The 17,243-nt window shown below is 69.5% G+C and overlaps 25 non-coding genes across 25 annotated transcripts; all 25 read left to right on the top strand.

Moving 5' to 3' along the window:
• The first annotated feature begins 285 nt into the window (after positions 1 to 285).
• LOC129785492 (5S ribosomal RNA) lies at positions 286 to 404 on the top strand. The gene has a single exon (XR_008749569.1). It is a non-coding gene; the product is annotated as a 5S ribosomal RNA (ribosomal RNA).
• Positions 405 to 975: 571 nt separating this feature from the next.
• On the top strand, positions 976 to 1,094 carry LOC129785491 (5S ribosomal RNA). The gene has a single exon (XR_008749568.1). It is a non-coding gene; the product is annotated as a 5S ribosomal RNA (ribosomal RNA).
• Positions 1,095 to 1,663: 569 nt separating this feature from the next.
• Positions 1,664 to 1,782, top strand: LOC129785490 (5S ribosomal RNA). The gene has a single exon (XR_008749567.1). It is a non-coding gene; the product is annotated as a 5S ribosomal RNA (ribosomal RNA).
• Positions 1,783 to 2,352: 570 nt separating this feature from the next.
• Positions 2,353 to 2,471, top strand: LOC129785489 (5S ribosomal RNA). The gene has a single exon (XR_008749566.1). It is a non-coding gene; the product is annotated as a 5S ribosomal RNA (ribosomal RNA).
• Positions 2,472 to 3,041: 570 nt separating this feature from the next.
• Positions 3,042 to 3,160, top strand: LOC129785488 (5S ribosomal RNA). The gene has a single exon (XR_008749565.1). It is a non-coding gene; the product is annotated as a 5S ribosomal RNA (ribosomal RNA).
• A 569-nt stretch (positions 3,161 to 3,729) lies between these two features.
• LOC129785487 (5S ribosomal RNA) lies at positions 3,730 to 3,848 on the top strand. Its single transcript, XR_008749564.1, has one exon. It is a non-coding gene; the product is annotated as a 5S ribosomal RNA (ribosomal RNA).
• A 570-nt stretch (positions 3,849 to 4,418) lies between these two features.
• Positions 4,419 to 4,537, top strand: LOC129785486 (5S ribosomal RNA). Its single transcript, XR_008749563.1, has one exon. It is a non-coding gene; the product is annotated as a 5S ribosomal RNA (ribosomal RNA).
• Positions 4,538 to 5,106: 569 nt separating this feature from the next.
• Positions 5,107 to 5,225, top strand: LOC129785484 (5S ribosomal RNA). The gene has a single exon (XR_008749561.1). It is a non-coding gene; the product is annotated as a 5S ribosomal RNA (ribosomal RNA).
• A 569-nt stretch (positions 5,226 to 5,794) lies between these two features.
• On the top strand, positions 5,795 to 5,913 carry LOC129785483 (5S ribosomal RNA). Its single transcript, XR_008749560.1, has one exon. It is a non-coding gene; the product is annotated as a 5S ribosomal RNA (ribosomal RNA).
• Positions 5,914 to 6,484: 571 nt separating this feature from the next.
• LOC129785482 (5S ribosomal RNA) lies at positions 6,485 to 6,603 on the top strand. Its single transcript, XR_008749559.1, has one exon. It is a non-coding gene; the product is annotated as a 5S ribosomal RNA (ribosomal RNA).
• Positions 6,604 to 7,173: 570 nt separating this feature from the next.
• LOC129785481 (5S ribosomal RNA) lies at positions 7,174 to 7,292 on the top strand. The gene has a single exon (XR_008749558.1). It is a non-coding gene; the product is annotated as a 5S ribosomal RNA (ribosomal RNA).
• A 568-nt stretch (positions 7,293 to 7,860) lies between these two features.
• Positions 7,861 to 7,979, top strand: LOC129785480 (5S ribosomal RNA). Its single transcript, XR_008749557.1, has one exon. It is a non-coding gene; the product is annotated as a 5S ribosomal RNA (ribosomal RNA).
• Positions 7,980 to 8,548: 569 nt separating this feature from the next.
• On the top strand, positions 8,549 to 8,667 carry LOC129785479 (5S ribosomal RNA). The gene has a single exon (XR_008749556.1). It is a non-coding gene; the product is annotated as a 5S ribosomal RNA (ribosomal RNA).
• Positions 8,668 to 9,236: 569 nt separating this feature from the next.
• LOC129785478 (5S ribosomal RNA) lies at positions 9,237 to 9,355 on the top strand. Its single transcript, XR_008749555.1, has one exon. It is a non-coding gene; the product is annotated as a 5S ribosomal RNA (ribosomal RNA).
• Positions 9,356 to 9,925: 570 nt separating this feature from the next.
• LOC129785477 (5S ribosomal RNA) lies at positions 9,926 to 10,044 on the top strand. The gene has a single exon (XR_008749554.1). It is a non-coding gene; the product is annotated as a 5S ribosomal RNA (ribosomal RNA).
• Positions 10,045 to 10,613: 569 nt separating this feature from the next.
• Positions 10,614 to 10,732, top strand: LOC129785476 (5S ribosomal RNA). The gene has a single exon (XR_008749553.1). It is a non-coding gene; the product is annotated as a 5S ribosomal RNA (ribosomal RNA).
• Positions 10,733 to 11,302: 570 nt separating this feature from the next.
• LOC129785475 (5S ribosomal RNA) lies at positions 11,303 to 11,421 on the top strand. Its single transcript, XR_008749552.1, has one exon. It is a non-coding gene; the product is annotated as a 5S ribosomal RNA (ribosomal RNA).
• A 570-nt stretch (positions 11,422 to 11,991) lies between these two features.
• LOC129785473 (5S ribosomal RNA) lies at positions 11,992 to 12,110 on the top strand. The gene has a single exon (XR_008749550.1). It is a non-coding gene; the product is annotated as a 5S ribosomal RNA (ribosomal RNA).
• A 569-nt stretch (positions 12,111 to 12,679) lies between these two features.
• LOC129785472 (5S ribosomal RNA) lies at positions 12,680 to 12,798 on the top strand. The gene has a single exon (XR_008749549.1). It is a non-coding gene; the product is annotated as a 5S ribosomal RNA (ribosomal RNA).
• A 570-nt stretch (positions 12,799 to 13,368) lies between these two features.
• On the top strand, positions 13,369 to 13,487 carry LOC129785471 (5S ribosomal RNA). The gene has a single exon (XR_008749548.1). It is a non-coding gene; the product is annotated as a 5S ribosomal RNA (ribosomal RNA).
• A 569-nt stretch (positions 13,488 to 14,056) lies between these two features.
• On the top strand, positions 14,057 to 14,175 carry LOC129785470 (5S ribosomal RNA). The gene has a single exon (XR_008749547.1). It is a non-coding gene; the product is annotated as a 5S ribosomal RNA (ribosomal RNA).
• A 570-nt stretch (positions 14,176 to 14,745) lies between these two features.
• LOC129785469 (5S ribosomal RNA) lies at positions 14,746 to 14,864 on the top strand. The gene has a single exon (XR_008749546.1). It is a non-coding gene; the product is annotated as a 5S ribosomal RNA (ribosomal RNA).
• A 569-nt stretch (positions 14,865 to 15,433) lies between these two features.
• Positions 15,434 to 15,552, top strand: LOC129785468 (5S ribosomal RNA). Its single transcript, XR_008749545.1, has one exon. It is a non-coding gene; the product is annotated as a 5S ribosomal RNA (ribosomal RNA).
• Positions 15,553 to 15,973: 421 nt separating this feature from the next.
• Positions 15,974 to 16,091, top strand: LOC129785508 (5S ribosomal RNA). The gene has a single exon (XR_008749585.1). It is a non-coding gene; the product is annotated as a 5S ribosomal RNA (ribosomal RNA).
• A 569-nt stretch (positions 16,092 to 16,660) lies between these two features.
• Positions 16,661 to 16,781, top strand: LOC129785504 (5S ribosomal RNA). The gene has a single exon (XR_008749581.1). It is a non-coding gene; the product is annotated as a 5S ribosomal RNA (ribosomal RNA).
• The last annotated feature ends 462 nt before the right edge of the window (positions 16,782 to 17,243 follow it).

The raw sequence follows: 17,243 nt of genomic DNA, 5'->3' as shown, positions 1-17,243 counted from the left end.
GTTCAGGTGTGCGCGGGGATTGCCTGCTGCTGCCCTGCCCGGTGAGCGAGGAGGGCTGTAGGGCGGTGTGCGAGCAGGGCAGGTGTTTGTTGGCGCGGTCTGCATGGGCGCGGTGCGGGGCAGGTGCGTGCTGGGGGTAGTTGCGTGTGTTGCGTTGGGTGTTGGTTGTGTGTCGGGTGTGCGGGGTCGGTTGCGGGCGCCCTGCGTCGGGGTTGGGGGTGGCTGCAGGGTTGTGCGTGAGCGTGTGTGGCGTTTGTGGAGAGGGCTGCTGGCGGGAGAGGGGGTGCCTACGGCCATACCACCCTGAGAACGCCCGATCTCGTCTGATCTCGGAAGCTAAGCAGGGTCGGGCCCGGTTAGTACTTGGATGGGAGACCGCCTGGGAATACCGGGTGCTGTAGGCTTTTTACCGAGGGGCGCCTGCGGGAAGCCCCCCCCCCTTTTGCGGCAGGGGCGTTGCGGAGGCTTGGGGGCCTTGCGCGTGAGCTGGTGCTGCTTGCGCGGGTCAGGCCGGTGGGGCGGGCGGGCGCGGGTGGCGGCCTGCTGCCCCGCAGCCTCGTTGCGGAGGGCCGAAGCGTGGCGTGGGAGCGAGCGTGGCAGCTGCCTGTTGCGAGGGCTGCCGTTAGGTAGCGGGGGGCCGTTGCGTTGCGGCCGGTAGGTGCAGGCGTTGTTGCGCGCGTGGTGCTGGTGGTTCAGGTGTGCGCGGGGATTGCCTGCTGCTGCCCTGCCCGGTGAGCGAGGAGGGCTGTAGGGCGGTGTGCGAGCAGGGTAGGTGTTTGTTGGCGCGGTCTGCATGGGCGCGGTGCGGGGCAGGTGCGTGCTGGGGGTAGTTGCGTGTGTTGCGTTGGGTGTTGGTTGTGTGTCGGGTGTGCGGGGTCGGTTGCGGGCGCCCTGCGTCGGGGTTGGGGGTGGCTGCAGGGTTGTGCGTGAGCGTGTGTGGCGTTTGTGGAGAGGGCTGCTGGCGGGAGAGGGGGTGCCTACGGCCATACCACCCTGAGAACGCCCGATCTCGTCTGATCTCGGAAGCTAAGCAGGGTCGGGCCCGGTTAGTACTTGGATGGGAGACCGCCTGGGAATACCGGGTGCTGTAGGCTTTTTACCGAGGGGCGCCTGCGGGAAGCCCCCCCCCTTTTGCGGCAGGGGCGTTGCGGAGGCTTGGGGGCCTTGCGCGTGAGCTGGTGCTGCTTGCGCGGGTCAGGCCGGTGGGGCGGGCGGGCGCGGTGGCGGCCTGCTGCCCCGCAGCCTTGTTGCGGAGGGCCGAAGCGTGGCGTGGGAGCGAGCGTGGCAGCTGCCTGTTGCGAGGGCTGCCGTTAGGTAGCGGGGGGGCCGTTGCGTTGCGGCCGGTAGGTGCAGGCGTTGTTGCGCGCGTGGTGCTGGTGGTTCAGGTGTGCGCGGGGATTGCCTGCTGCTGCCCTGCCCGGTGAGCGAGGAGGGCTGTAGGGCGGTGTGCGAGCAGGGTAGGTGTTTGTTGGCGCGGTCTCATGGGCGCGGTGCGGGGCAGGTGCGTGCTGGGGGTAGTTGCGTGTGTTGCGTTGGGTGTTGGTTGTGTGTCGGGTGTGCGGGCTCGGTTGCGGGCGCCCTGCGTCGGGGTTGGGGGTGGCTGCAGGGTTGTGCGTGAGCGTGTGTGGCGTTTGTGGAGAGGGCTGCTGGCGGGAGAGGGGGTGCCTACGGCCATACCACCCTGAGAACGCCCGATCTCGTCTGATCTCGGAAGCTAAGCAGGGTCGGGCCCGGTTAGTACTTGGATGGGAGACCGCCTGGGAATACCGGGTGCTGTAGGCTTTTTACCGAGGGGCGCCTGCGGAAAGCCCCCCCCCTTTTGCGGCAGGGGCGTTGCGGAGGCTTGGGGGCCTTGCGCGTGAGCTGGTGCTGCTTGCGCGGGTCAGGCCGGTGGGGCGGGCGGGCGCGGGTGGCGGCCTGCTGCCCCGCAGCCTCGTTGCGGAGGGCCGAAGCGTGGCGTGGGAGCGAGCGTGGCAGCTGCCTGTTGCGAGGGCTGCCGTTAGGTAGCGGGGGGCCGCTGCGTTGCGGCCGGTAGGTGCAGGCGTTGTTGCGCGCGTGGTGCTGGTGGTTCAGGTGTGCGCGGGGATTGCCTGCTGCTGCCCTGCCCGGTGAGCGAGGAGGGCTGTAGGGCGGTGTGCGAGCAGGGTAGGTGTTTGTTGGTGCGGTCTGCATGGGCGCGGTGCGGGGCAGGTGCGTGCTGGGGGTAGTTGCGTGTGTTGCGTTGGGTGTTGGTTGTGTGTCGGGTGTGCGGGGTCGGTTGCGGGCGCCCTGCGTCGGGGTTGGGGGTGGCTGCAGGGTTGTGCGTGAGCGTGTGTGGCGTTTGTGGAGAGGGCTGCTGGTGGGAGAGGGGGTGCCTACGGCCATACCACCCTGAGAACGCCCGATCTCGTCTGATCTCGGAAGCTAAGCAGGGTCGGGCCCGGTTAGTACTTGGATGGGAGACCGCCTGGGAATACCGGGTGCTGTAGGCTTTTTACCGAGGGGCGCCTGCGGGAAGCCCCCCCCCTTTTGCGGCAGGGGCGTTGCGGAGGCTTGGGGGCCTTGCGCGTGAGCTGGTGCTGCTTGCGCGGGTCAGGCCGGTGGGGCGGGCGGGCGCGGGTGGCGGCCTGCTGCCCCGCAGCCTCGTTGCGGAGGGCCGAAGCGTGGCGTGGGAGCGAGCGTGGCAGCTGCCTGTTGCGAGGGCTGCCGTTAGGTAGCGGGGGGCCGTTGCGTTGCGGCCGGTAGGTGCAGGCGTTGTTGCGCGCGTGGTGCTGGTGGTTCAGGTGTGCGCGGGGATTGCCTGCTGCTGCCCTGCCCGGTGAGCGAGGAGGGCTGTAGGGCGGTGTGCGAGCAGGGCAGGTGTTTGTTGGCGCGGTCTGCATGGGCGCGGTGCGGGGCAGGTGCGTGCTGGGGGTAGTTGCGTGTGTTGCGTTGGGTGTTGGTTGTGTGTCGGGTGTGCGGGGTCGGTTGCGGGCGCCCTGCGTCGGGGTTGGGGGTGGCTGCAGGGTTGTGCGTGAGCGTGTGTGGCGTTTGTGGAGAGGGCTGCTGGCGGGAGAGGGGGTGCCTACGGCCATACCACCCTGAGAACGCCCGATCTCGTCTGATCTCGGAAGCTAAGCAGGGTCGGGCCCGGTTAGTACTTGGATGGGAGACCGCCTGGGAATACCGGGTGCTGTAGGCTTTTTACCGAGGGGCGCCTGCGGGAAGCCCCCCCCCTTTTGCGGCAGGGGCGTTGCGGAGGCTTGGGGGCCTTGCGCGTGAGCTGGTGCTGCTTGCGCGGGTCAGGCCGGTGGGGCGGGCGGGCGCGGTGGCGGCCTGCTGCCCCGCAGCCTCGTTGCGGAGGGCCGAAGCGTGGCGTGGGAGCGAGCGTGGCAGCTGCCTGTTGCGAGGGCTGCCGTTAGGTAGCGGGGGGCCGTTGCGTTGCGGCCGGTAGGTGCAGGCGTTGTTGCGCGCGTGGTGCTGGTGGTTCAGGTGTGCGCGGGGATTGCCTGCTGCTGCCCTGCCCGGTGAGCGAGGAGGGCTGTAGGGCGGTGTGCGAGCAGGGTAGGTGTTTGTTGGCGCGGTCTGCATGGGCGCGGTGCGGGGCAGGTGCGTGCTGGGGGTAGTTGCGTGTGTTGCGTTGGGTGTTGGTTGTGTGTCGGGTGTGCGGGGTCGGTTGCGGGCGCCCTGCGTCGGGGTTGGGGGTGGCTGCAGGGTTGTGCGTGAGCGTGTGTGGCGTTTGTGGAGAGGGCTGCTGGCGGGAGAGGGGGTGCCTACGGCCATACCACCCTGAGAACGCCCGATCTCGTCTGATCTCGGAAGCTAAGCAGGGTCGGGCCCGGTTAGTACTTGGATGGGAGACCGCCTGGGAATACCGGGTGCTGTAGGCTTTTTACCGAGGGGCGCCTGCGGGAAGCCCCCCCCCTTTTGCGGCAGGGGCGTTGCGGAGGCTTGGGGGCCTTGCGCGTGAGCTGGTGCTGCTTGCGCGGGTCAGGCCGGTGGGGCGGGCGGGCGCGGTGGCGGCCTGCTGCCCCGCAGCCTCGTTGCGGAGGGCCGAAGCGTGGCGTGGGAGCGAGCGTGGCAGCTGCCTGTTGCGAGGGCTGCCGTTAGGTAGCGGGGGGGCCGTTGCGTTGCGGCCGGTAGGTGCAGGCGTTGTTGCGCGCGTGGTGCTGGTGGTTCAGGTGTGCGCGGGGATTGCCTGCTGCTGCCCTGCCCGGTGAGCGAGGAGGGCTGTAGGGCGGTGTGCGAGCAGGGTAGGTGTTTGTTGGCGCGGTCTGCATGGGCGCGGTGCGGGGCAGGTGCGTGCTGGGGGTAGTTGCGTGTGTTGCGTTGGGTGTTGGTTGTGTGTCGGGTGTGCGGGGTCGGTTGCGGGCGCCCTGCGTCGGGGTTGGGGGTGGCTGCAGGGTTGTGCGTGAGCGTGTGTGGCGTTTGTGGAGAGGGCTGCTGGCGGGAGAGGGGGTGCCTACGGCCATACCACCCTGAGAACGCCCGATCTCGTCTGATCTCGGAAGCTAAGCAGGGTCGGGCCCGGTTAGTACTTGGATGGGAGACCGCCTGGGAATACCGGGTGCTGTAGGCTTTTTACCGAGGGGCGCCTGCGGGAAGCCCCCCCCCTTTTGCGGCAGGGGCGTTGCGGAGGCTTGGGGGCCTTGCGCGTGAGCTGGTGCTGCTTGCGCGGGTCAGGCCGGTGGGGCGGGCGGGGCGCGGTGGCGGCCTGCTGCCCCGCAGCCTCGTTGCGGAGGGCCGAAGCGTGGCGTGGGAGCGAGCGTGGCAGCTGCCTGTTGCGAGGGCTGCCGTTAGGTAGCGGGGGGCCGTTGCGTTGCGGCCGGTAGGTGCAGGCGTTGTTGCGCGCGTGGTGCTGGTGGTTCAGGTGTGCGCGGGGATTGCCTGCTGCTGCCCTGCCCGGTGAGCGAGGAGGGCTGTAGGGCGGTGTGCGAGCAGGGCAGGTGTTTGTGGCGCGGTCTGCATGGGCGCGGTGCGGGGCAGGTGCGTGCTGGGGGTAGTTGCGTGTGTTGCGTTGGGTGTTGGTTGTGTGTCGGGTGTGCGGGGTCGGTTGCGGGCGCCCTGCGTCGGGGTTGGGGGTGGCTGCAGGGTTGTGCGTGAGCGTGTGTGGCGTTTGTGGAGAGGGCTGCTGGCGGGAGAGGGGGTGCCTACGGCCATACCACCCTGAGAACGCCCGATCTCGTCTGATCTCGGAAGCTAAGCAGGGTCGGGCCCGGTTAGTACTTGGATGGGAGACCGCCTGGGAATACCGGGTGCTGTAGGCTTTTTACCGAGGGGCGCCTGCGGGAAGCCCCCCCCCTTTTGCGGCAGGGGCGTTGCGGAGGCTTGGGGGCCTTGCGCGTGAGCTGGTGCTGCTTGCGCGGGTCAGGCCGGTGGGGCGGGCGGGCGCGGGTGGCGGCCTGCTGCCCCGCAGCCTTGTTGCGGAGGGCCGAAGCGTGGCGTGGGAGCGAGCGTGGCAGCTGCCTGTTGCGAGGGCTGCCGTTAGGTAGCGGGGGGCCGTTGCGTTGCGGCCGGTAGGTGCAGGCGTTGTTGCGCGCGTGGTGCTGGTGGTTCAGGTGTGCGCGGGGATTGCCTGCTGCTGCCCTGCCCGGTGAGCGAGGAGGGCTGTAGGGCGGTGTGCGAGCAGGGTAGGTGTTTGTTGGCGCGGTCTCATGGGCGCGGTGCGGGGCAGGTGCGTGCTGGGGGTAGTTGCGTGTGTTGCGTTGGGTGTTGGTTGTGTGTCAGGTGTGCGGGCTCGGTTGCGGGCGCCCTGCGTCGGGGTTGGGGGTGGCTGCAGGGTTGTGCGTGAGCGTGTGTGGCGTTTGTGGAGAGGGCTGCTGGCGGGAGAGGGGGTGCCTACGGCCATACCACCCTGAGAACGCCCGATCTCGTCTGATCTCGGAAGCTAAGCAGGGTCGGGCCCGGTTAGTACTTGGATGGGAGACCGCCTGGGAATACCGGGTGCTGTAGGCTTTTTACCGAGGGGCGCCTGCGGGAAGCCCCCCCCCTTTTGCGGCAGGGGCGTTGCGGAGGCTTGGGGGCCTTGCGCGTGAGCTGGTGCTGCTTGCGCGGGTCAGGCCGGTGGGGGCGGGCGGGCGCGGTGGCGGCCTGCTGCCCCGCAGCCTCGTTGCGGAGGGCCGAAGCGTGGCGTGGGAGCGAGCGTGGCAGCTGCCTGTTGCGAGGGCTGCCGTTAGGTAGCGGGGGGGCCGCTGCGTTGCGGCCGGTAGGTGCAGGCGTTGTTGCGCGCGTGGTGCTGGTGGTTCAGGTGTGCGCGGGGATTGCCTGCTGCTGCCCTGCCCGGTGAGCGAGGAGGGCTGTAGGGCGGTGTGCGAGCAGGGTAGGTGTTTGTTGGCGCGGTCTGCATGGGCGCGGTGCGGGGCAGGTGCGTGCTGGGGGTAGTTGCGTGTGTTGCGTTGGGTGTTGGTTGTGTGTCGGGTGTGCGGGGTCGGTTGCGGGCGCCCTGCGTCGGGGTTGGGGGTGGCTGCAGGGTTGTGCGTGAGCGTGTGTGGCGTTTGTGGAGAGGGCTGCTGGTGGGAGAGGGGGTGCCTACGGCCATACCACCCTGAGAACGCCCGATCTCGTCTGATCTCGGAAGCTAAGCAGGGTCGGGCCCGGTTAGTACTTGGATGGGAGACCGCCTGGGAATACCGGGTGCTGTAGGCTTTTTACCGAGGGGCGCCTGCGGGAAGCCCCCCCCCTTTTGCGGCAGGGGCGTTGCGGAGGCTTGGGGGCCTTGCGCGTGAGCTGGTGCTGCTTGCGCGGGTCAGGCCGGTGGGGCGGGCGGGCGCGGGTGGCGGCCTGCTGCCCCGCAGCCTCGTTGCGGAGGGCCGAAGCGTGGCGTGGGAGCGAGCGTGGCAGCTGCCTGTTGCGAGGGCTGCCGTTAGGTAGCGGGGGGCCGCTGCGTTGCGGCCGGTAGGTGCAGGCGTTGTTGCGCGCGTGGTGCTGGTGGTTCAGGTGTGCGCGGGGATTGCCTGCTGCTGCCCTGCCCGGTGAGCGAGGAGGGCTGTAGGGCGGTGTGCGAGCAGGGTAGGTGTTTGTTGGCGCGGTCTGCATGGGCGCGGTGCGGGGCAGGTGCGTGCTGGGGGTAGTTGCGTGTGTTGCGTTGGGTGTTGGTTGTGTGTCGGGTGTGCGGGGTCGGTTGCGGGCGCCCTGCGTCGGGGTTGGGGGTGGCTGCAGGGTTGTGCGTGAGCGTGTGTGGCGTTTGTGGAGAGGGCTGCTGGCGGGAGAGGGGGTGCCTACGGCCATACCACCCTGAGAACGCCCGATCTCGTCTGATCTCGGAAGCTAAGCAGGGTCGGGCCCGGTTAGTACTTGGATGGGAGACCGCCTGGGAATACCGGGTGCTGTAGGCTTTTTACCGAGGGGCGCCTGCGGGAAGCCCCCCCCCTTTTGCGGCAGGGGCGTTGCGGAGGCTTGGGGGCCTTGCGCGTGAGCTGGTGCTGCTTGCGCGGGTCAGGCCGGTGGGGCGGGCGGGCGCGGTGGCGGCCTGCTGCCCCGCAGCCTTGTTGCGGAGGGCCGAAGCGTGGCGTGGGAGCGAGCGTGGCAGCTGCCTGTTGCGAGGGCTGCCGTTAGGTAGCGGGGGGCCGTTGCGTTGCGGCCGGTAGGTGCAGGCGTTGTTGCGCGCGTGGTGCTGGTGGTTCAGGTGTGCGCGGGGATTGCCTGCTGCTGCCCTGCCCGGTGAGCGAGGAGGGCTGTAGGGCGGTGTGCGAGCAGGGTAGGTGTTTGTTGGCGCGGTCTCATGGGCGCGGTGCGGGGCAGGTGCGTGCTGGGGGTAGTTGCGTGTGTTGCGTTGGGTGTTGGTTGTGTGTCAGGTGTGCGGGCTCAGTTGCGGGCGCCCTGCGTCGGGGTTGGGGGTGGCTGCAGGGTTGTGCGTGAGCGTGTGTGGCGTTTGTGGAGAGGGCTGCTGGCGGGAGAGGGGGTGCCTACGGCCATACCACCCTGAGAACGCCCGATCTCGTCTGATCTCGGAAGCTAAGCAGGGTCGGGCCCGGTTAGTACTTGGATGGGAGACCGCCTGGGAATACCGGGTGCTGTAGGCTTTTTACCGAGGGGCGCCTGCGGGAAGCCCCCCCCCTTTTGCGGCAGGGGCGTTGCGGAGGCTTGGGGGCCTTGCGCGTGAGCTGGTGCTGCTTGCGCGGGTCAGGCCGGTGGGGCGGGCGGGCGCGGTGGCGGCCTGCTGCCCCGCAGCCTCGTTGCGGAGGGCCGAAGCGTGGCGTGGGAGCGAGCGTGGCAGCTGCCTGTTGCGAGGGCTGCCGTTAGGTAGCGGGGGGCCGCTGCGTTGCGGCCGGTAGGTGCAGGCGTTGTTGCGCGCGTGGTGCTGGTGGTTCAGGTGTGCGCGGGGATTGCCTGCTGCTGCCCTGCCCGGTGAGCGAGGAGGGCTGTAGGGCGGTGTGCGAGCAGGGTAGGTGTTTGTTGGCGCGGTCTGCATGGGCGCGGTGCGGGGCAGGTGCGTGCTGGGGGTAGTTGCGTGTGTTGCGTTGGGTGTTGGTTGTGTGTCGGGTGTGCGGGGTCGGTTGCGGGCGCCCTGCGTCGGGGTTGGGGGTGGCTGCAGGGTTGTGCGTGAGCGTGTGTGGCGTTTGTGGAGAGGGCTGCTGGCGGGAGAGGGGGTGCCTACGGCCATACCACCCTGAGAACGCCCGATCTCGTCTGATCTCGGAAGCTAAGCAGGGTCGGGCCCGGTTAGTACTTGGATGGGAGACCGCCTGGGAATACCGGGTGCTGTAGGCTTTTTACCGAGGGGCGCCTGCGGGAAGCCCCCCCCCTTTTGCGGCAGGGGCGTTGCGGAGGCTTGGGGGCCTTGCGCGTGAGCTGGTGCTGCTTGCGCGGGTCAGGCCGGTGGGGCGGGCGGGCGCGGTGGCGGCCTGCTGCCCCGCAGCCTCGTTGCGGAGGGCCGAAGCGTGGCGTGGGAGCGAGCGTGGCAGCTGCCTGTTGCGAGGGCTGCCGTTAGGTAGCGGGGGGGCCGTTGCGTTGCGGCCGGTAGGTGCAGGCGTTGTTGCGCGCGTGGTGCTGGTGGTTCAGGTGTGCGCGGGGATTGCCTGCTGCTGCCCTGCCCGGTGAGCGAGGAGGGCTGTAGGGCGGTGTGCGAGCAGGGCAGGTGTTTGTGGCGCGGTCTGCATGGGCGCGGTGCGGGGCAGGTGCGTGCTGGGGGTAGTTGCGTGTGTTGCGTTGGGTGTTGGTTGTGTGTCGGGTGTGCGGGGTCGGTTGCGGGCGCCCTGCGTCGGGGTTGGGGGTGGCTGCAGGGTTGTGCGTGAGCGTGTGTGGCGTTTGTGGAGAGGGCTGCTGGCGGGAGAGGGGGTGCCTACGGCCATACCACCCTGAGAACGCCCGATCTCGTCTGATCTCGGAAGCTAAGCAGGGTCGGGCCCGGTTAGTACTTGGATGGGAGACCGCCTGGGAATACCGGGTGCTGTAGGCTTTTTACCGAGGGGCGCCTGCGGGAAGCCCCCCCCCTTTTGCGGCAGGGGCGTTGCGGAGGCTTGGGGGCCTTGCGCGTGAGCTGGTGCTGCTTGCGCGGGTCAGGCCGGTGGGGCGGGCGGGCGCGGTGGCGGCCTGCTGCCCCGCAGCCTCGTTGCGGAGGGCCGAAGCGTGGCGTGGGAGCGAGCGTGGCAGCTGCCTGTTGCGAGGGCTGCCGTTAGGTAGCGGGGGGGCCGTTGCGTTGCGGCCGGTAGGTGCAGGCGTTGTTGCGCGCGTGGTGCTGGTGGTTCAGGTGTGCGCGGGGATTGCCTGCTGCTGCCCTGCCCGGTGAGCGAGGAGGGCTGTAGGGCGGTGTGCGAGCAGGGCAGGTGTTTGTTGGCGCGGTCTGCATGGGCGCGGTGCGGGGCAGGTGCGTGCTGGGGGTAGTTGCGTGTGTTGCGTTGGGTGTTGGTTGTGTGTCGGGTGTGCGGGGTCGGTTGCGGGCGCCCTGCGTCGGGGTTGGGGGTGGCTGCAGGGTTGTGCGTGAGCGTGTGTGGCGTTTGTGGAGAGGGCTGCTGGCGGGAGAGGGGGTGCCTACGGCCATACCACCCTGAGAACGCCCGATCTCGTCTGATCTCGGAAGCTAAGCAGGGTCGGGCCCGGTTAGTACTTGGATGGGAGACCGCCTGGGAATACCGGGTGCTGTAGGCTTTTTACCGAGGGGCGCCTGCGGGAAGCCCCCCCCCTTTTGCGGCAGGGGCGTTGCGGAGGCTTGGGGGCCTTGCGCGTGAGCTGGTGCTGCTTGCGCGGGTCAGGCCGGTGGGGCGGGCGGGCGCGGTGGCGGCCTGCTGCCCCGCAGCCTCGTTGCGGAGGGCCGAAGCGTGGCGTGGGAGCGAGCGTGGCAGCTGCCTGTTGCGAGGGCTGCCGTTAGGTAGCGGGGGGCCGTTGCGTTGCGGCCGGTAGGTGCAGGCGTTGTTGCGCGCGTGGTGCTGGTGGTTCAGGTGTGCGCGGGGATTGCCTGCTGCTGCCCTGCCCGGTGAGCGAGGAGGGCTGTAGGGCGGTGTGCGAGCAGGGCAGGTGTTTGTTGGCGCGGTCTGCATGGGCGCGGTGCGGGGCAGGTGCGTGCTGGGGGTAGTTGCGTGTGTTGCGTTGGGTGTTGGTTGTGTGTCGGGTGTGCGGGCTCGGTTGTGGGCGCCCTGCGTCGGGGTTGGGGGTGGCTGCAGGGTTGTGCGTGAGCGTGTGTGGCGTTTGTGGAGAGGGCTGCTGGCGGGAGAGGGGGTGCCTACGGCCATACCACCCTGAGAACGCCCGATCTCGTCTGATCTCGGAAGCTAAGCAGGGTCGGGCCCGGTTAGTACTTGGATGGGAGACCGCCTGGGAATACCGGGTGCTGTAGGCTTTTTACCGAGGGGCGCCTGCGGGAAGCCCCCCCCCTTTTGCGGCAGGGGCGTTGCGGAGGCTTGGGGGCCTTGCGCGTGAGCTGGTGCTGCTTGCGCGGGTCAGGCCGGTGGGGCGGGCGGGCGCGGTGGCGGCCTGCTGCCCCGCAGCCTCGTTGCGGAGGGCCGAAGCGTGGCGTGGGAGCGAGCGTGGCAGCTGCCTGTTGCGAGGGCTGCCGTTAGGTAGCGGGGGGGCCGTTGCGTTGCGGCCGGTAGGTGCAGGCGTTGTTGCGCGCGTGGTGCTGGTGGTTCAGGTGTGCGCGGGGATTGCCTGCTGCTGCCCTGCCCGGTGAGCGAGGAGGGCTGTAGGGCGGTGTGCGAGCAGGGTAGGTGTTTGTTGGCGCGGTCTGCATGGGCGCGGTGCGGGGCAGGTGCGTGCTGGGGGTAGTTGCGTGTGTTGCGTTGGGTGTTGGTTGTGTGTCAGGTGTGCGGGGTCGGTTGCGGGCGCCCTGCGTCGGGGTTGGGGGTGGCTGCAGGGTTGTGCGTGAGCGTGTGTGGCGTTTGTGGAGAGGGCTGCTGGCGGGAGAGGGGGTGCCTACGGCCATACCACCCTGAGAACGCCCGATCTCGTCTGATCTCGGAAGCTAAGCAGGGTCGGGCCCGGTTAGTACTTGGATGGGAGACCGCCTGGGAATACCGGGTGCTGTAGGCTTTTTACCGAGGGGCGCCTGCGGGAAGCCCCCCCCCTTTTGCGGCAGGGGCGTTGCGGAGGCTTGGGGGCCTTGCGCGTGAGCTGGTGCTGCTTGCGCGGGTCAGGCCGGTGGGGCGGGCGGGGCGCGGTGGCGGCCTGCTGCCCCGCAGCCTCGTTGCGGAGGGCCGAAGCGTGGCGTGGGAGCGAGCGTGGCAGCTGCCTGTTGCGAGGGCTGCCGTTAGGTAGCGGGGGGGCCGTTGCGTTGCGGCCGGTAGGTGCAGGCGTTGTTGCGCGCGTGGTGCTGGTGGTTCAGGTGTGCGCGGGGATTGCCTGCTGCTGCCCTGCCCGGTGAGCGAGGAGGGCTGTAGGGCGGTGTGCGAGCAGGGCAGGTGTTTGTGGCGCGGTCTGCATGGGCGCGGTGCGGGGCAGGTGCGTGCTGGGGGTAGTTGCGTGTGTTGCGTTGGGTGTTGGTTGTGTGTCGGGTGTGCGGGGTCGGTTGCGGGCGCCCTGCGTCGGGGTTGGGGGTGGCTGCAGGGTTGTGCGTGAGCGTGTGTGGCGTTTGTGGAGAGGGCTGCTGGCGGGAGAGGGGGTGCCTACGGCCATACCACCCTGAGAACGCCCGATCTCGTCTGATCTCGGAAGCTAAGCAGGGTCGGGCCCGGTTAGTACTTGGATGGGAGACCGCCTGGGAATACCGGGTGCTGTAGGCTTTTTACCGAGGGGCGCCTGCGGGAAGCCCCCCCCCTTTTGCGGCAGGGGCGTTGCGGAGGCTTGGGGGCCTTGCGCGTGAGCTGGTGCTGCTTGCGCGGGTCAGGCCGGTGGGGCGGGCGGGCGCGGTGGCGGCCTGCTGCCCCGCAGCCTCGTTGCGGAGGGCCGAAGCGTGGCGTGGGAGCGAGCGTGGCAGCTGCCTGTTGCGAGGGCTGCCGTTAGGTAGCGGGGGGCCGTTGCGTTGCGGCCGGTAGGTGCAGGCGTTGTTGCGCGCGTGGTGCTGGTGGTTCAGGTGTGCGCGGGGATTGCCTGCTGCTGCCCTGCCCGGTGAGCGAGGAGGGCTGTAGGGCGGTGTGCGAGCAGGGTAGGTGTTTGTTGGCGCGGTCTGCATGGGCGCGGTGCGGGGCAGGTGCGTGCTGGGGGTAGTTGCGTGTGTTGCGTTGGGTGTTGGTTGTGTGTCGGGTGTGCGGGGTCGGTTGCGGGCGCCCTGCGTCGGGGTTGGGGGTGGCTGCAGGGTTGTGCGTGAGCGTGTGTGGCGTTTGTGGAGAGGGCTGCTGGTGGGAGAGGGGGTGCCTACGGCCATACCACCCTGAGAACGCCCGATCTCGTCTGATCTCGGAAGCTAAGCAGGGTCGGGCCCGGTTAGTACTTGGATGGGAGACCGCCTGGGAATACCGGGTGCTGTAGGCTTTTTACCGAGGGGCGCCTGCGGGAAGCCCCCCCCCCTTTTGCGGCAGGGGCGTTGCGGAGGCTTGGGGGCCTTGCGCGTGAGCTGGTGCTGCTTGCGCGGGTCAGGCCGGTGGGGCGGGCGGGCGCGGTGGCGGCCTGCTGCCCCGCAGCCTCGTTGCGGAGGGCCGAAGCGTGGCGTGGGAGCGAGCGTGGCAGCTGCCTGTTGCGAGGGCTGCCGTTAGGTAGCGGGGGGCCGTTGCGTTGCGGCCGGTAGGTGCAGGCGTTGTTGCGCGCGTGGTGCTGGTGGTTCAGGTGTGCGCGGGGATTGCCTGCTGCTGCCCTGCCCGGTGAGCGAGGAGGGCTGTAGGGCGGTGTGCGAGCAGGGCAGGTGTTTGTTGGCGCGGTCTGCATGGGCGCGGTGCGGGGCAGGTGCGTGCTGGGGGTAGTTGCGTGTGTTGCGTTGGGTGTTGGTTGTGTGTCGGGTGTGCGGGGTCGGTTGCGGGCGCCCTGCGTCGGGGTTGGGGGTGGCTGCAGGGTTGTGCGTGAGCGTGTGTGGCGTTTGTGGAGAGGGCTGCTGGCGGGAGAGGGGGTGCCTACGGCCATACCACCCTGAGAACGCCCGATCTCGTCTGATCTCGGAAGCTAAGCAGGGTCGGGCCCGGTTAGTACTTGGATGGGAGACCGCCTGGGAATACCGGGTGCTGTAGGCTTTTTACCGAGGGGCGCCTGCGGGAAGCCCCCCCCCCTTTTGCGGCAGGGGCGTTGCGGAGGCTTGGGGGCCTTGCGCGTGAGCTGGTGCTGCTTGCGCGGGTCAGGCCGGTGGGGCGGGCGGGCGCGGTGGCGGCCTGCTGCCCCGCAGCCTTGTTGCGGAGGGCCGAAGCGTGGCGTGGGAGCGAGCGTGGCAGCTGCCTGTTGCGAGGGCTGCCGTTAGGTAGCGGGGGGCCGTTGCGTTGCGGCCGGTAGGTGCAGGCGTTGTTGCGCGCGTGGTGCTGGTGGTTCAGGTGTGCGCGGGGATTGCCTGCTGCTGCCCTGCCCGGTGAGCGAGGAGGGCTGTAGGGCGGTGTGCGAGCAGGGTAGGTGTTTGTTGGCGCGGTCTCATGGGCGCGGTGCGGGGCAGGTGCGTGCTGGGGGTAGTTGCGTGTGTTGCGTTGGGTGTTGGTTGTGTGTCAGGTGTGCGGGCTCGGTTGCGGGCGCCCTGCGTCGGGGTTGGGGGTGGCTGCAGGGTTGTGCGTGAGCGTGTGTGGCGTTTGTGGAGAGGGCTGCTGGCGGGAGAGGGGGTGCCTACGGCCATACCACCCTGAGAACGCCCGATCTCGTCTGATCTCGGAAGCTAAGCAGGGTCGGGCCCGGTTAGTACTTGGATGGGAGACCGCCTGGGAATACCGGGTGCTGTAGGCTTTTTACCGAGGGGCGCCTGCGGGAAGCCCCCCCCCTTTTGCGGCAGGGGCGTTGCGGAGGCTTGGGGGCCTTGCGCGTGAGCTGGTGCTGCTTGCGCGGGTCAGGCCGGTGGGGCGGGCGGGGCGCGGTGGCGGCCTGCTGCCCCGCAGCCTCGTTGCGGAGGGCCGAAGCGTGGCGTGGGAGCGAGCGTGGCAGCTGCCTGTTGCGAGGGCTGCCGTTAGGTAGCGGGGGGCCGCTGCGTTGCGGCCGGTAGGTGCAGGCGTTGTTGCGCGCGTGGTGCTGGTGGTTCAGGTGTGCGCGGGGATTGCCTGCTGCTGCCCTGCCCGGTGAGCGAGGAGGGCTGTAGGGCGGTGTGCGAGCAGGGTAGGTGTTTGTTGGCGCGGTCTGCATGGGCGCGGTGCGGGGCAGGTGCGTGCTGGGGGTAGTTGCGTGTGTTGCGTTGGGTGTTGGTTGTGTGTCGGGTGTGCGGGGTCGGTTGCGGGCGCCCTGCGTCGGGGTTGGGGGTGGCTGCAGGGTTGTGCGTGAGCGTGTGTGGCGTTTGTGGAGAGGGCTGCTGGCGGGAGAGGGGGTGCCTACGGCCATACCACCCTGAGAACGCCCGATCTCGTCTGATCTCGGAAGCTAAGCAGGGTCGGGCCCGGTTAGTACTTGGATGGGAGACCGCCTGGGAATACCGGGTGCTGTAGGCTTTTTACCGAGGGGCGCCTGCGGGAAGCCCCCCCCCTTTTGCGGCAGGGGCGTTGCGGAGGCTTGGGGGCCTTGCGCGTGAGCTGGTGCTGCTTGCGCGGGTCAGGCCGGTGGGGCGGGCGGGCGCGGTGGCGGCCTGCTGCCCCGCAGCCTCGTTGCGGAGGGCCGAAGCGTGGCGTGGGAGCGAGCGTGGCAGCTGCCTGTTGCGAGGGCTGCCGTTAGGTAGCGGGGGGCCGCTGCGTTGCGGCCGGTAGGTGCAGGCGTTGTTGCGCGCGTGGTGCTGGTGGTTCAGGTGTGCGCGGGGATTGCCTGCTGCTGCCCTGCCCGGTGAGCGAGGAGGGCTGTAGGGCGGTGTGCGAGCAGGGTAGGTGTTTGTTGGCGCGGTCTGCATGGGCGCGGTGCGGGGCAGGTGCGTGCTGGGGGTAGTTGCGTGTGTTGCGTTGGGTGTTGGTTGTGTGTCGGGTGTGCGGGGTCGGTTGCGGGCGCCCTGCGTCGGGGTTGGGGGTGGCTGCAGGGTTGTGCGTGAGCGTGTGTGGCGTTTGTGGAGAGGGCTGCTGGCGGGAGAGGGGGTGCCTACGGCCATACCACCCTGAGAACGCCCGATCTCGTCTGATCTCGGAAGCTAAGCAGGGTCGGGCCCGGTTAGTACTTGGATGGGAGACCGCCTGGGAATACCGGGTGCTGTAGGCTTTTTACCGAGGGGCGCCTAAGCGTGGCGTGGGAGCGAGCGTGGCAGCTGCCTGTTGCGAGGGCTGCCGTTAGGTAGCGGGGGGCCGTTGCGTTGCGGCCGGTAGGTGCAGGCGTTGTTGCGCGCGTGGTGCTGGTGGTTCAGGTGTGCGCGGGGATTGCCTGCTGCTGCCCTGCCCGGTGAGCGAGGAGGGCTGTAGGGCGGTGTGCGAGCAGGGTAGGTGTTTGTTGGCGCGGTCTGCATGGGCGCGGTGCGGGGCAGGTGCGTGCTGGGGGTAGTTGCGTGTGTTGCGTTGGGTGTTGGTTGTGTGTCGGGTGTGCGGGGTCGGTTGCGGGCGCCCTGCGTCGGGGTTGGGGGTGGCTGCAGGGTTGTGCGTGAGCGTGTGTGGCGTTTGTGGAGAGGGCTGCTGGCGGGAGAGGGGGTGCCTACGGCCATACCACCCTGAGAACACCCGATCTCGTCTGATCTCGGAAGCTAAGCAGGGTCGGCCCGGTTAGTACTTGGATGGGAGACCGCCTGCGAATACCGGGTGCTGTAGGCTTTTTACCGAGGGGCGCCTGCGGGAAGCCCCCCCCCTTTTGCGGCAGGGGCGTTGCGGAGGCTTGGGGGCCTTGCGCGTGAGCTGGTGCTGCTTGCGCGGGTCAGGCCGGTGGGGCGGGCGGGCGCGGTGGCGGCCTGCTGCCCCGCAGCCTCGTTGCGGAGGGCCGAAGCGTGGCGTGGGAGCGAGCGTGGCAGCTGCCTGTTGCGAGGGCTGCCGTTAGGTAGCGGGGGGCCGCTGCGTTGCGGCCGGTAGGTGCAGGCGTTGTTGCGCGCGTGGTGCTGGTGGTTCAGGTGTGCGCGGGGATTGCCTGCTGCTGCCCTGCCCGGTGAGCGAGGAGGGCTGTAGGGCGGTGTGCGAGCAGGGTAGGTGTTTGTTGGCGCGGTCTGCATGGGCGCGGTGCGGGGCAGGTGCGTGCTGGGGGTAGTTGCGTGTGTTGCGTTGGGTGTTGGTTGTGTGTCGGGTGTGCGGGGTCGGTTGCGGGCGCCCTGCGTCGGGGTTGGGGGTGGCTGCAGGGTTGTGCGTGAGCGTGTGTGGCGTTTGTGGAGAGGGCTGCTGGTGGGAGAGGGGGTGCCTACGGCCATACCACCCTGAGAGAACGCCCGATCTCGTCTGATCTCGGAAGCTAAGCAGGGTCGGGCCCGGTTAGTACTTGGATGGGAGACCGCCTGGGAATACCGGGTGCTGTAGGCTTTTTACCGAGGGGCGCCTGCGGGAAGCCCCCCCCCTTTTGCGGCAGGGGCGTTGCGGAGGCTTGGGGGCCTTGCGCGTGAGCTGGTGCTGCTTGCGCGGGTCAGGCCGGTGGGGCGGGCGGGCGCGGTGGCGGCCTGCTGCCCCGCAGCCTCGTTGCGGAGGGCCGAAGCGTGGCGTGGGAGCGAGCGTGGCAGCTGCCTGTTGCGAGGGCTGCCGTTAGGTAGCGGGGGGCCGCTGCGTTGCGGCCGGTAGGTGCAGGCGTTGTTGCGCGCGTGGTGCTGGTGGTTCAGGTGTGCGCGGGGATTGCCTGCTGCTGCCCTGCCCGGTGAGCGAGGAGGGCTGTAGGGCGGTGTGCGAGCAGGGTAGGTGTTTGTTGGCGCGGTCTGCATGGGCGCGGTGCGGGGCAGGTGCGTGCTGGGGGTAGTTGCGTGTGTTGCGTTGGGTGTTGGTTGTGTGTCGGGT

This window comes from Falco peregrinus, chromosome 12, assembly GCF_023634155.1.
Source record: "Falco peregrinus isolate bFalPer1 chromosome 12, bFalPer1.pri, whole genome shotgun sequence".
Classification (NCBI taxonomy): Eukaryota; Metazoa; Chordata; class Aves; order Falconiformes; family Falconidae; genus Falco; species Falco peregrinus.
This window is presented reverse-complemented; position numbering and strand designations above follow the sequence as displayed.